Source organism: Condylura cristata, unplaced genomic scaffold, assembly GCF_000260355.1.
Source record: "Condylura cristata isolate star-nosed mole 26May11 unplaced genomic scaffold, ConCri1.0 scaffold00004, whole genome shotgun sequence".
NCBI classification, from domain to species: Eukaryota; Metazoa; Chordata; class Mammalia; order Eulipotyphla; family Talpidae; genus Condylura; species Condylura cristata.
This window is the reverse complement of record NW_004567105.1, coordinates 29,414,804-29,431,334: the sequence shown is the minus strand read 5'-3', so window position 1 is coordinate 29,431,334 and position 16,531 is coordinate 29,414,804.

The window sequence follows — 16,531 nt, the reverse complement described above, 5'->3', positions numbered from 1 at the left end:
TAGCAGAAGTCTTTGGATTTCAGAAAATGTCAGGTCATAATGATGACCTAGAATTTAATATATAGTGGATTGCAATTTAAAGCTTAATAAAATAGTAACTTTATGTGATGTATTAAAGACTAAGCAGAGACTCTGCTTATTTTAGAAATATGGCAATTGATTCAGTGAGATAATGAGAGTAATCAAAAGATCTCTTCCAAACCAAAACTGGTATCAGACGATGTGAAATATGACTCATGTTGCCTAGCTTTCTAAAGCATTTAAACCTAATAGAGCAGATTGATATGGGGGCAAGATTGGGCAACATGTTAAGGAAAAGCATTAGGAGTAGCACTCGGATTGTGTTAAGAGTCATTCATATGCATTATTCAGAAAAACTTGTTCTTCCTAGAATGATGGCAACTTATTCTGTTCCTCTGGCCTTTATGTTTTCAGTATGTTAATAACAAAAGTGTTAACTTGTCCAATTTTCACCTTTGGAAAGATGAACAAGTTAGTGAAATTTGACAATAATACCTAAATTCTGGGGAAGGCCAACTTTACAGTCTACTTATGTAGGTATAGGATTCATGTTAATATGAATGTACTCTCATACTATTTTTACTTAAAAAAATTAACTACTATCACTTTCTTCGAACATAAAAGCATGTATAAGGCCATGTTACATCCCCAAGAAATTTAAACACCTAAGAATGAGTAGGTGCTGCAACTGGTATTAAAACAGGACCTAAAAAAGTAACAGTGTTATTTAAAATGCTTTTAAAGCAAACATTTAAGCAAAAATATTTATAGATCTTGCTGATGAGTTTAACAGGGTTTCAAAATTCATGTTTAATGCTTGTGGTATTAAGTAAAGTTTACTGAATAAAAGTCTTATGAAATTCTCTTTAATCACTGAGGTCTAAAAGACAACTTCGTTTTGTGTCAAGTAAAATAGCTTCATTCTTCAAATCACAAATATTTTTGAAGTATATTCAAATTTGAAAGCTAATGTAAACATATATTTCAGGATATTTGTGCACATTTTAAAAAGCTGTTTCATAAAAAAGATTCATGATCACATTATTTGAAATAACATGCTCTCTCAGCACACCTAAGTGCTGGTTTACACATCATTAACTACTTGACAGAGAGGAAAAGATTGGGTACAGAAGAAAGAAATTTAGAACTAATGTAATGGAGTCACTAATAATTGAATTGGAAAACAAACTTCACCTGAAATTTATAAAGTAAGTCAATGAGGAAATATGTTTTTAATACCTGGACAATTGTAGAATTCTATTTTATAAAGTGATATAAGCCTTCAATTTATTTTATTAAAATAATTTAAGGTAAGCAGGTCTTGAATATTTCTTTAGGTAGCCTTAAGTTAGCACAAAAGGTGACTATAATTTTTTCATTGCATAATGGCCTGGAGTATTACATTCAGAGATCCACGTTGTTATAGATGCCTATGGCAACTTAATACTCTTTATAATCACAGGGCTGGGAAACACAGATCAATAGCACACAGTGGCTGTAATCAACATGTAGATTAATGAACAGGACCATATCCACTGGGGAACACTAGAACAAAGACCAGTTGAGCATTTTAATTGCTAAGTTGCTGGTAAGTCTCAATTCCCCATCAATCTCCATCCATTATAGCCATTGATGCATAACAGACATTAAAAGGAAAACAATAACCTAATGATTCATAAGTGCTAGGGTGCAAATGAAGGGTTAGCTATGGGAAAAGCATGACTCTGATTATTTCATAGCTCAGACTACCTGAAAGATCTGACATATTGTTTCTAATTTGCATTGTTCCCTGGACCTGACCTGCCTATATTTAATAAGTTGGTTGTAATGGAACTAATAGCACAGCAAAAGGTTAGTTGAACAATCTTTTCCCTAGGTATCTCAATATAGATTTGGTTTGTTCTTTGGCTAATTTACTTATCTTACAAAAAATCGCAGCCAGAGAATTAAAAATGAAAAGGATTCATGAAATTATCTGAAGCATTATGTTATGAGAGCAAGATTTTCTTATAGTATAATCTTTTTTTTTTAAGATTTATTCATTTATGCATACAGAACTTGGGTACAGGCCAGAGGTGCAGGGACAATGAGAGGATTCACCAGAGACATAGTGGGGAGCAGAACAGGCAGACTGATGAAGTCCACTGCTGAGGGGAGCAGCCGGCGAGACAGGAGAGGTCTTCTGCACCATGTGGGTCAATTCCTTGGCCGGGAACTGAGCTCATGCTGCAGTGCGCTGCAGAGAGCTTCATAGTGCTGTGCTTTAATCCATTGTGCCACCAGGGAGGGCCCCTTATATCATAATCTTATATCAGTTGTGGAATTATAACTAGGTGCAGTCAGTGGTCACTAACTTTATTTTCATTAATATTGACAACTAAGTTCACATCTAGAGGTTTTGAATAAGTCTCCTGGAAGCGACATGCATTCAGTCCATACAAGTGCTTCATGATCTGGGAGGTAATTCTAATAGTTGTTCTGGAAGGCATGAGATGATTTTGAAGGCAGTGTAGTACAGTAGTGGAGAATTCCTTCACTGATCTTAAAATAACTTTTTGAAATAAGCATACCAATATTGAAACTCACAACCTTATTTAAATAAATTCTAGAGGCTAGAGAGCGCCACAAATGCAGAGATTAGCAGTTTATAAAATCTATCTATGAACTGTCCACTGTTTCCTCTTCCTGATGAACTGAGCAGAGGGTGGTACCTCAGAAAACAAGACTCTGCCTAATTCTTGTATTGTTTCTGAATAAATCTTGTCTGTGACTTTATTAGCAGATTGTTTTATCAAGAGGTTGATGAGTGAAAGGACAAAAATTTGGTGACTTTCCTAAGTCAAATTGCATTGTGGTCAGAGAAGCTAGAGTACAAACACTGATTGTTTTGACTCTAAAGATGTAACTCTACATCTTATAGATGTTACACACTAAGCTTGGGCTAACTTCTGGGAGTTATTCAGAGAACACACCAACTCTGTCAGCCTGTGATAGAGGGGCCTTCTGTGAAAGTTGAAGTCATTCCCTTAACAGTGTTGTAATGTATTTCCCTGGACTACTGTCCTTTTTTTAAATTTTAAATTTAAATTTCTTTTTTAAAGATTTATTTATTCATACAGAAGTGGGGTACAGGCCAGAGATGCGGAGGGTGAGAGGCTTCACTGGAGAGTGGGGAGCAGAACAGGCAGGTTGACGAAGTACACTGCTGAGGGGGAGCAGCGGGTGGGTCAGGAGAGGTCTGCGGCGCCATGTGGATCTCCTCCTGGGCAGGTGGGAATCGAACTCATGAGGAGGTGGCTTAGGCTTCTTAGTGCTGTGCTTTAACCCGCTGCGCCACCAGGGAGGGCCCGGATTACTCTCCTTTTAATGCTAGACTTTCTCGGCATCTTACTCCAGTTACAAGCACTCAGTTGAATGGAATATGCTTGGAAGTTAGAGTGCACATTCAGTCAGGATACAGGCAAATTATATCCTCATACATCTACATTTTCTCTTTCACAGAATCATTCCTATACATTTTGGTCTGTTTATTGAGATATAAATGATATATAGCAATGTATAAGTTTAAGATGTCTAGTCTAATGATTTGACTTGTGTAGATCATGTAATGATTTTTCCCACAATTAGTTAATGTCTGCCAGCTCATGTAGATACCGTTTTTTTTTTTTTAAACTTGTAATGAGAACTCTTAGAATTTACTTTCATATATACTTGCACAGTGGTCAGTCACAGTTAGCACACTGTATATCAAATTCCTAATGCTTATTTACCTTGTAATTGGTAGTTTGTACCTTCTAATCACCTTCATCAATTTTCCTTCCACCCACACACTCTTTTCCATAAAATTTTAAAATTAGATTCCCACCAAAGGTCAGTGCAGCTAGTAATCTTAGTTTGAAATTTTAATTTATTTGTGTACTTAAATGAGAATTAATCTACAAATTTAGAAAATCACAACACTGAAATAAGCATTCAAGGTTTCAAACAAAATCTCTGACTCCTACTATGGTGATCTTTGTCAGTTTTCTCAAGCCATTTTGGAACTTATCACTACATTGTCTGCATAGAAGAAATGATACTCCAGCCAGATTCTTGCAAGCACCTTACCTTGACTCTATCTCTGCTCCCTTTATTCTTCCAAGAAAGTGGTATAGAATTTTAACTTTCTGCTAAGGCTTCCTTAGGAGGAATCTTTTCTGTTAATTAAAATTTGGATATTTTCACATCTCTGATGCTAATATTCAAGTGGGACTTGGGAATGGTGAGGGAGTCAGTAAAAAAAAAAAAAATTAGTACCAGGAGACAAACTTTACAAAAATACTTCCTTTGGGATTTTGGGCTAGTACCTTAAAATTTCTTAGTGTCATATTCCTCACCTATAATTGAAAGAGTTTTTAAAGTTCATGTGATCTGAGCCTTACAAGTTCAACTTATGAGGCATACATAAATTAGTATTTTACAAATCATTATTTCTTCCTTCTATTTGTTCTTGCTAGTCTTTGAATTGATCTTCTATATTTATACTAATGAGACTAATACCTCTTTTAAGAACAATTGCAACTCTCTGTGTTGTGGAAAGTCATTCAATGTGCCTCTTTTCTAAGCTGGATTGTTTCCCACTCAAAGTGGATCATAGTATAGTCACATTCCATCACTTTATCTTTAACCTGAAGCCAGCTAAACAACAAACATCACTTGCAGTGTATTCAACCATGTATTTTTCTTTTTATATTATTTTCCAGCTTGTATATATATTATATGTATATATTGTATATATTATATATGTAATTATATATATTGATTTGTATATATGCATATATAATTATGTCACATACAATTTTGTTTATAAATACATAAATTATTATATATAACCTATACTCACAGATACATACTATACTCATGATTTTTAACCTTAGAGTCACTGTCCTTTGCTGGTATGTGCTACACCTTTCAATTAAAAAGCAGCTGTGAATTTAATTAATATGCTGTTGACTCCCACCCTTTTCCAGATCATTAATGAGGAATTTAAATCAGAACAGACTAGGTTTTAACTTGAGTTCCAGAGGGATCTTTTAGAAAAAATCTCTCCCCATAGTATTTCCATTCATTTGCATTACTTCAGAGAACTTAAATTGTATGGTATGGGACTCACTTTGAAAATAAAGCATTTGAGATGCTAAAGAAATATATGCTATAAAACAGAGAAGATTACGCTTTTAACCATTTTTTTTCTAGTTACCTCTTCTACGATAGTGATTGTAATCTGTGGTTCAATATATTTTAAAAGAAACCAACGATTTGGTACGAGAGGTGAGTAGAGTAGGTAGCCAGTGTTATTACCCCCAATGTTGTACAGAAACACCAATTTTATGGAGTGCAGAAGACTGAGATATCCACCTTGAACATGGAGGAGGCAGGAAGGAGCTCTCATAAACATGTCTCATAAACAGTGAACCATGAAAATTTGCATCTTAGAATTGGTATGATGTGGCGCAGATCTTTTAGAAGCTCAAACATTTATGTTTATGGTACTTATATTTATGTTTAATACAACATTCACATGCACACATATAAATGCTGAACAAAAACTGACAACGAGGAGAACAACTGACCAAGGTATCAACTATCTTCTCAGATTGCCAGAGTAAGACAAAATACTACAAAGAAGATATGGCTTTAAGTGCAGGTTTATAAATCTTTTGAAAACAGAACTGATGGTTGTAAGATGGGAAAAAAATCCTTTACTTCAAAATTAGAGGATTTTTTTCTCTTCTACTTATATTGCTTGGACAACCTATTTTAAAAGAAATGACTATTTGCAACAAATGAAGGTAAAATCCAGGAAGTATCACAAATCTCTCTGCAAACATCACCACTCACACAGACAACATGTAAAACACACTCTTCAAAAATGTGTTATGCTGATTCAGCAAATGAAGGATTAATTGGGTGAGCATGGTGAGACCAGGGAAAGAAAAGGATACTCTGCTTGGAAGTTGCTTTCTTGAGGGCATATTAATATCACACTGATATTTCAATAGAAAAACTTGAGGAGAATCCATGTGACAGTCCAATTTCACTGCATGTTTTCTCTTTTAAAAATTTCCTGCCTTCATTCTCTAATAACTGAATTATATATTCAAGTAAAGGAAAGAATTTTCCTTTACCAGGAAGAGCAATGTCTGGCATAAAGTGTTGTAGATCCCCAAGGCTGTCATAATAAAGTATACAAATCAGGTGGCTTAGAACACCATACATTTATACTGCCACAGGATTGGCGGTGAGAAATACGAAATCAAGTCATCTCCAGGCATCACTGCCTGCCCTCTGAAAGCTCTAGAGGAGAATCTTTCTTGCCTCTCCTAGTTCTTGTTGCTTCATTCTGGTCTTGTTTTCCTTTCTGTTTGCCTCTCCCCACAAAATACTGCCAAGAAATGTGCCCGGGGGGGGGGTTGTGGGGGGTAGTCCAACTATTTCAAATTGCACTCATCACTGAAGTGACCAGTTTTTCCCTTATAAGAATCTGATTTATAAGGTGACTTAAGTGAATAGGATTTTCTTCTGATTCACTAAGCAAGGCATTACTCTCAGGCACAATTTTAAGAATCATAGAGGGCAAGATTTACATAATAAAACTACTTAACTGTGGGCCCTCCCTGGTGGCGCAGTGGGTTAAAGCACTGCACTAAAAAGCTAAAGCCACTTCAGCATGAGTTTGATCCCCGCCTGCCCTGAGGTGATCCACATGGAGCGGCAGACCTCTCCTTACCTGCCCGCTGCTCCCCTCAGCAGTGTACTTCGTTAATCTGCCTGTTCTGCTCCCCACTCTTTCTCTGGTGAATCCTCTCACCACTCCTGCCCCTCTGGCCTGTACCCCAGTTCTGTATGCATAAATAAATAAATCTTTAAAAACAAACAAACAAAAAAAACTACTTAACTGTGGCTACCACTGGTTTGATCTTCCTACTCTCCTTCGTCAAGTTACTGTGTAGGTAAGACTCTAGGCAAACTTTCATGGTTCACTGTTGTTGAGACATGTTTATGAGCGTTTCTGCCTCCCACATGTTCCCTATGGATACCTCAGTCTCCTATGTTCCATAGATTTGGTGTTTCTGTAAAACACTGAGGGTAATAAAGCCAGCTTGTATTCTATCCACCTATCCTGCCAAATCATTGATTTCTTTTAGAATATATATTCCAAAGCTGGGATAAATAGGGCAAAGTTTAAAGAGGAAGAAATAGGAGATGCTCATTTCAAACTAGCCATAGAAGTAAATGGAACAGGTCTACATAATTTTGAATTTGAAATTTGCCCACATTCAGAGTTATGTAAACAAAGATAACTTTATGCCAACATTGGACCAATGGAAAAATATTGCAATACATAGAAGGGAAGCTGCATATTCTGGAAAGAAACACATTAGTTCACATTAGGAGAATATATATCTCTGATTTCTTAAAGATTTAGATTCTTTCAATTCAACAAATATGTGCTGAACACCTCATTTTTTGACTGGTATGCAGCCAAGATTGGGATAGAACAGTGAACACAAACAGACAAAGAATTCTTCTAAATTCAAATAGGGACCTTAGATGATAACAAAGAATACAGTAGGACTGGCTGAGATAAATGTTAAAAAGAAAAATAACACACAATATGGGAAAGGGTGATGGGGTGAAATTTTAGATGAGACCATTAAGATAGCAAACAACTGGTTTCTGTTGTCAATGAATTGACTGAAAGAAGAAATGGAAGTTCAGGTAAATTTTTCAAAGAACTAAGGAAAAGAACTAAAAAAAAAAAACAAACAAAATATGACATTAAATCATTTAAATGAATTCATGGAAGCTTTTAAGCTTTTAAAGACAATGGAATAAGAAAGGATGGAAAGAAACCTAAAAAATAAGCCAGATTGAAAGGAAAAATGATAATGTTGAAAAGAGGACACAGTGAGCATGTGCTGTGTGGCTCCAGCAAGTGATATTAATTGGCCTAAGGGTGCTGACTTCCAAGATTCCATCTAGCTTTTATGTTCCTTGTGGCATTGAGGATATGAACTGGTGTGTGGTTAGAGAACTCTTATTTATTTTTTTTTTTAGGATTTATTTATTTATGCATACAGAACTGGGGTACAGGCCAGAGGTGCAGGGGTGGTGAGAGGATTCACCAGAGACACAGTGGGGAGCAGAACAGGCAGACTGACGAAGTACACTGCTGAGGGGAGCAGTGGGCTGGTCAGAAGAGGTCTGCCCACTATTTGAATCACCTCCAGGGTGGGGATCGAACTCATGCTGAAGTGGCTTTAGCTTCTTAGTGCTGTGCTTTAACCTGCTGCACCACCAGGGAGGGCCCGGTTAGAGAACTCTTAAGACCAAAATTTAATATTAAAACCATTTTCATTCAAAACATACTTACGTGTCCATTCATATCTGCAACCTTCCTGTTTTACTCCATCCCTAACTGAAATAAGGCTCCACAGACACTCTGAAGGTATGTCTACATATTTAACACCCCTGGAGGGCAAAATTGGGGTTTTCATGTTGAGGTCTTTTTCCTCAGGACACAAAATAAATCAGAATAAGTGTCAGAAGTGCTGAGAGAAGCTAGATCTATAAAACATGGCAAAGAGTGGATAAAGAATCTAACACTGTGATTCTGATTTCAGAGCATGTTCTTATCCACAACTTCATTTTCTTGGAAGGATAGCGTATGAAATGCCTCAGGTCTGCAGTGAGAAAACTGCTGTCCAACCCCTAATTCATCTGTTATAGAGGCCTAATTGAGAACCAATTAATTTGCCTACCTGCTCCTTCGGTTTTTTATTCTATAACGTAGTTGTTTGCAAAGAAACTGCCATATAACCAGCACATTAAAAATAATGATAACTATTTATTATTTATGTCTTAAATTAAGAAAACTGTTGTTCAGCATGTAGCTTACTGAACAAAGACTGGAATTCAGTGTTTATTAGTTTGTCTTTCTTTGCATTATAGGGGAAATAAGGAGATTCAATAGCAAACCTACCAGCTCATATATTCATGAATGATAGTCTTGATTTTTAAATGTTATAGAGGAATTAGAAGGTCTAAAATTTTTTGAGAATAGGAATGAACAATATAATCAATTCAGTTTCAGGAAAGAGAAATAGAAAATATTGCCCTTAGATAATCATGGAGATGAATATATCATGCTTAGTGGCTTTCCCTTTCTCTAACAATAAAATCTAAAACATTTCAGTGGCCTACAAAGACTTTTATTAATTGCCTATATCTGTCTATGTTGTGATCTCTGCTCCTTCTGACTTTTTTTCTCTCTTTCATATGTACTTGTCTTGGAATCCTACAACTCTGCCGAATTTGGTTTTATTTATTTTTGTTGGTTACAATCTGTGCACTAGAATTTTTGGTTCCCCCAGCCTTTATATGCTTTCACTTTGCTTTATGCCAATTTCCTTCACAGACCTCAGAAAGCAATTGCATTACAACCTCTCTATAATAGCCAGCACCCCATATCCCCATAACGATCGATCCCTTTACCCTATTTTGTTTGTCTTCAAACCAGTTAGCACTAACCGAATCACACATTACTTGGCAAATGTGTGCCTGCACGCACAGGTATGTACCCATCTGACTTTTCCATTAGATTATAAACTCTAGTGGCACGCTATCCACCCACCTTTAATGTCTGCAATAAATGAAGTGACCAGTAACTGGTAAATATGTAAATGAATAAGTGAGTGGCACAAACATTTAAAAATATTTAATAACCTCCACTTAGTTATAGAGTAGGTTAATTTATTGGATATCATTCCTTTGCTCTTCAATTGCTGACTTAACTTATACAAGGAATATATATATATATATCATCTTTCTTGTAATTGGTCATTGAAATTTTAACATTTATGTCCCAAATGGGGAGGAAGCAAAGCAGCATAATTTATCACGAAGAAAGCTAGACACTCAAATCCATTCTTGTTTCCTTGTTTCCCTGCTTAGTAAATCAGTGTAGCGCATTTCTATGTAAGAGCAGATAGGAAGTCATTTCAGTAGAGACTGGGTTAAAAATCTATTTGTGATTGCAAAATATGCGTTGTCTGTTCTCTTTGAACAGGACTCAGTCAGCTCAATTAGGTTATCAAACATTAGAGCATTCCCAAGGTATCTGCAGCATTTCCTGCATACTTAATTCCTCAAAATAACTCAATAATAGTCATGGTATTCACACTCCCTAATCTGTAGGTTGGAAATCTTGCTGTCAATGATAGAGAAAGAGAAATGTGTTGTGGACTCCCAGACTTGTTTCAACATTTATAGAATGTATTGCCTAGAATTTAATTTTCCTTCTTTTACTGTGGGCTGGAATATTTTCAGAATCCAGATACTTGTTTTAAGAAAAAAATTCAAAATACTCTAACAGGGCAAGTCCAGCATCTGTCCTATTTAAGTTTACCAGAAGGTCTGGCATAAAATAGACCTTAATGAATGAATAAGTATATAACAAACACACAAATGAAGAAACCATTTTATTTTAAATTTGAAAAAAATATTTTTAACCTTTTGATATTATTGATTCTTGGACTTTTTAAATTATTTTCTTTCATTGTCTTTCTTTTAAGCCCACATTTGAACTTAATTGTGTTTTGCTTTTATTCTACCACATTACTAATTCTTTGGAAATAAGACTAAACCTCAAAAAAAAATCTCCTGTTATTTTGGTTTTACTTGAGTACCTGTATTTTTTAACACTATTAACTTAAACTATTAACATTTAAAATTAGTCTATTGATCTTTTTTAATTTTAAAATTGTGAATTTTGATTTAACTTTCTAGCAAATTTCTCATTGATACTTTGTTATTACATATAATTTGAGTAAGTGACTTAATAGTTGCATTAATTTATCAAATATTTTTTTGTGGTATTCAAAGTGCTGTTACAAATCCTTTCCTATGGGTAAGGACAGCTGTATTTCTCCCTTAGTTTCACTATTATTTCCACCCAAATTCCTCCAGAGTGTTTGCTTCTGAAATTCATATCACAAGTGACTGGTATTCCTTTGTATTAAATATTTTAGAAACTGACTATATATATATATATTTATTTTAGGCAAGCATTTCTCCAGGCATTCAAAAAGCAATTAAAACCCCACATAGTTGAATGATCCTGTATGACTTGAAATTCATGACAGAAGTTGTTAGGAAAATAGAGAAATTTCAACATAACGTGCATGTGGAGATGTTTGTCATCTCAATTGTAAAAACATGCCTACGAGAAACTCAAAATGGACTCACTTTTAGTGTCTGTGCTCAGCTTGTGTTTACTTAGCTTTTCAGAACCTCCCTTCCCAGATCTATCCCCCACCCAACAGTGTGATCCTGCCCCTTGCAACACACTATATTTCAAGAGGGGACAACCGACCAATTGTCTTCAATTAATTCAATTACTTCTCTAAGTACTTGGGCCCCAAGGACATCTGTCTTTTCTACCATGATGAGCACATAGAAAAAAGAAAGAGATGGAGTGGATAATCAGATAAAGTTGTGTTTGCTGGTTATTGCTTCTTCCATTAGTTATCTATTCTAGTATAATAAGTTATTCAAAAAAAGTAGAAGTTAAACAATATATACCATTTATTATCTAACAGTTGTTGTGGATTCACAATCTATTAGGGCTTAAATGGGTAGCAATCAGGGTCTGTTATAAAGTGTGGACTGTGTTAGTCATCTCACGGCTTGACTGGTAGGACATACCCTCCTATGTAACCACTGATAGACCTAAGTTTCTTTCTGACTATTGACCTGAGATACCACTTTTGCCACATGGACCTGAACTACTGAACTACTTGCTTTCTTCAAAGCTGCTTCCTAGGGTTATGTCTGGAGGGATTCATGACAGAGTCTGAGGGCTAACCAGTCAGAAGTCATAGTCATTTTGTTATCTAATCTTGAAATTTATATCCCATCATTTTAGCTGTAGTTAGTAAAGAGTTTCTAGGATCAGTTCACACTCCTGAAGAGGGGATTATCCAAGGGTGTAAATACCAGGAGGTAAAGATTAATGAAGGGTTTTTAATGGTTGCCTACTGCAGTCTACACTCTAACCTCCAATGATTTATCTCCTTACGTTTTCAAAAGATAACCAACCTCTCCAAGAACCCCCCAAAGTCTCATCTTACTACAATAGTAGCTCTAAACCCAGGAGTATTTAATAAAAATCAAGTTTGAGTGCAGATGCAGATTCTCAGAACTAGTTTCTTAAGTATAGATTCTTGGATACTATTCTTTTTATTTGTACATCTTTCAAATTAAAGATATAGTTTATCTACACATACACACCTCAACTATATAGTAGCTACGTATTCCTATTAGCAAAAATGGAAAGGGAAAGAGGGTAATCAAGGCAGAAGTAATAATATTTTGGAACCTAATGTGGGGAATGACATTGTATCACTTTTATCATATTTTATTCCTAAGAGTCACAAGTTCCAGCATTACTTAATGGAAGATTAAAACGTACATACTCACAAAGAAGCTGGGTCATTGGGGACCTCTCTGGAGACTGCAAACCACATTCTACTACAAATTGTACACCATTTCTGATTTGCTTTACATTCAGGCACTTCAGGTTTTGAAAAAAGTTTCTATCTCCCCAAAGTTAGGTGGCATTGATTTCTGCTGCTTGAAACTAAAGTTACTTAAGTCGAATCTCTCTATTCTTAAATAGGACCTTATTCTTTGCAATTTTTAAAATGTCAAACTCTTTTGGAGCATCCAACATAAGTTGAAAATTTCTCACTCTCAGGAATATTTTATTTTTCTCAAAGTCAAAGCTTTCTTCTTTGCAGTTCAAGATCACTGGATAGATTCAAGCTGTCTTATTTGTATCTCTATAGTATGTTACACATTTAGCTACTACCACATTCTTTCTTTCTTGACTAGAAATTGATTTTATTCTGATTCTATTTGGTATAATAGAGGATAGAGAACAGATCAAATCTGGATACTCAGTTTCACTCTATTAAAAGGTGGGAGAGGTTTATTACAGTGAGGGGAGAAGGATGTTTGCCCATCTGATTTCTAAATGGCTTTCTCCAAAAGAAAATAAACTTTCACCTATCCCAGGACAGGAAATAGTTTTACAACTTAGCGCAACTAAGTCAGTCTCCTACCTTCCCAGAGAAACTGGGAGATGGAGGGGCACTATCTTTTTGATGATTATATTGCAATGTAATGATTTATGGGGAAAGAATTTACAGTTATAAATTTGGTAGAGTGAATGCTCTAAGCACAAGGACAACAGGTGCCAAGAGTCAGGAATAGACCTGTTTGTAGTTTGAGGGGAGTGTGGAGGGTGTCCTGGTCTTCACTGGAATTTCTGTCCCTCCTCCTGTGATAATTGGCTTTTTTTTTAAATAAATATTACTTATTAACCCAATTAGCCAAACACTGCAATGTCCTCTTAGGATTTATTTTAATTTTAATCCTTAATCTAAATCAGCCTGTTGTGACATTACAGAAAAATGTAAATATGATAATCTCCTTATTATACTCTTTCAATGGCTATCAACTCCTCCCTGATCTCACAAAATACCATCACTAGGACTCTTGTGATCTCTTTTACTTTTCTTTCCAGCAGCATAGCTCATGAGTCTCCCTGATACTCACAGTCTGAAATTCATTCTCTCCTTCTTATTGAGAAATTACTGTGTAAGCTGTCTTATTTGTAAAACACTACCAGGCACAGAAGATACAATTCTTCATACTGATCATGCTTTCAGCTTTAGACCTTTCCAAATAGTGCTCCTTCTGTTTTTTTACCCCCTGCAACTGATGGAATAATTTCTCTCATGTATCTCATTTAAGATTAGACAGGCTTTCTCCAGGAAACTTGTCCCTGACCACTAATAGTCACATTTCCCTCTCATTGGGTTCCTGTAGTACATTGGAATTAGTCCTATAACAATTTTCCATTTACTGTTCAGTATTTCTCATGCACTTTTACACTTTTTAGGGCTATGACTGTGATGACACCTTTCTCAGTGTCTTCAATAGCATCATGTCCAATAGGGAATGAACTTTCAACACACAGCTGTTGAATCAATGTTGGGACTGGTGCTCTGTTGGGGCAGAAGATCTTGTTAGATGGAGGATTATAGACCCACCTAAGAAAGAATTTGCCCCTTGTGCGGTGTTAAAATGTGGTATTCAAAGGCATTAAGTTAGCAAAGTCGAGAAGGGACCACTTTGAGCACAAAATGGAGTTAGTTAAAAAGTCATCTGGCCCAGTACCATGAATAGAAGCAACACAGGAAGAGAGGGAAGAGGATATGGAGAGAGAAGTACATCAGCTGTTTTACTAAAATTTCCAAGAGGTTTAGTGGCATCAGGACTCAACAGACTCGGTGAATAGTAGTTTAGTTAACAACTGACACTTTATCAGAGACATAGACCATGCTGTTTTGTAGACATCAGAGCTCTGGATATCTGGCATCAGAAGCCTGAGCACAAACTCCAGGAGACATGAACAGCAGTGGCAGGGCCCCTGGTGAGCACTAGCTATGGAAATCATCTTTCTTTGTTGGCAGATAGAAAAGACATCTGTGCAGCAAGCAGAGCCAGGAAGGGGAAAAATGATAGTTGCTGCAGGATAACCAAGAAGACTCATCTTGCATTGATCTCTGTTGGTGTAGGAAAAGGTATTTCTGGGAACAGCTGGAGGATATGTGTGTGGAGGGGCAGCAAGATGAAGAGCAGGTAGGGGGAGAGCAAATAAATTTTTATTTTTACTTATTACAATGAATCTAATTTTATCTCCCAATATGCTGTCATTATGCATATACACACATCTAGATGTATCACAATGATGAGTATGTCAATATATGTGCATCTTTTTACTCGTACATGGATTTTCATTAAAATAGTTGAAAATTTTTGTTTAGGCTCCATATGTGTGCATGTTGTTTGAATGCTTTCTATTAGTGTGTACAAGGTTATGCTGTAATAATAATCCAAAGCTATTTGGCTTATAGCAAAAAGAGTTTATTTTCATGTGTAGTTATTCTCTGGGTTATCTTTGACTTTATTAGTATGTGTTTGCTTCATTCTAGGATCCATACTGAAGAATAAGTTCTTTGGTGATTATGCTGTACTTGTGGCAAAGTAAAAGCAAAAGAAGCTAAATCTAAAAGTGACCCCTAAAGCTTCTTTATTAAACCCACTTGCTAATATTTCATTGAAAACCTGGCATCTGGCCCTCCCTGGTGGCGCAGCGGGTTAAAGCACAGCACTGAGAATCTGAAGCCACTTCCGCATGAGTTCAATTCCCGCCTGCCGCCTGCCCTGGAGGAGACCACATGGCGAGCCAGACCTCTCCTGACCCGCCCGCTGCTACCCTCAGCAGTGTATTTCATCGATCTGCCTGTTCTGCACCCACTCTGTCTCTGGTGAATCCTCTCACCCTCCGCATCTCTGGCCTGTACCCCAGTTCTGTATGAATAAATAAATAAATCTTTAAAAAAAAAAAGAAAACCTGGCATCTGTCGGGGGAATACTGCACATCAGAGTTATGTGAGGGGATGATTAATCTAACTGTTAACAGTGATCCAATAGTCTAGAGTTCTTCTGTAATTATACAAAGAAAAAAATTTGCTTCACAAGAGTGGTTTCCTCTTTCTGTGCATCTTAGTTGGTTATATTTATTTTACTTCTGGTGTCATGTTTAATTTCTTATTTAATGTGATTCTTTTTCTACCTTATTTTTATGGTCATTTAGGGTTAATTGCAATATTGCTTTTATCATAATCATAGATTGGGACACTAACTTCAGTTTCACTTAATTGAGAACTACGTGGCTATTTTCAATTATTTTTAATGTTTCTATATAATACATTTTAGTTATTTAAATATCATAGTGATTTTTTTCTTATTGTAACTAGTTTTTGTTTTTATTTTTTGGTCTGAGAATATTATTTATGCTTGTTGGAAGTTGTTCTTTGACATGCTTTTGATCTCCAGTTTCCAGTTCCCCTTATGTTTCCAATAAATTTATTCCCATTATGGATGGTCCAGGACAACATTAGTGTTATTTCATATCATGGGAACTAAAACATTGTCAATTTTTAAAATAACAGTCTTTCCTTTTCTAAAGCTGGGTATATAGACTACCTACAGGCAATCTGGAGAATGATGATGACCAGTAGCTATTAATATAGTCATAAAGTTTGACCCACATCATAAAGGTAGGTAAGGAACACTTTCATTTATATTTCCATACATCTAATCCAAATAATTTCACCAATCACTTGTCATATTCTTTGGCTCTAATAAGTATCCTATTTTAACCAAGTGAGAGAAAACTCCCATCAAGAGGGTTTACCTTTAAATGATAAGGAAATTTATTGACTCATATAAAAGGAAATTCTGAGATAAGGAACAAGTCAGGGTAAACACAATTTGTGGTTATTTGACTTTCCTTTTTTCTTTTTATCTTCAATCTGATAGAAAGAGAACAGGC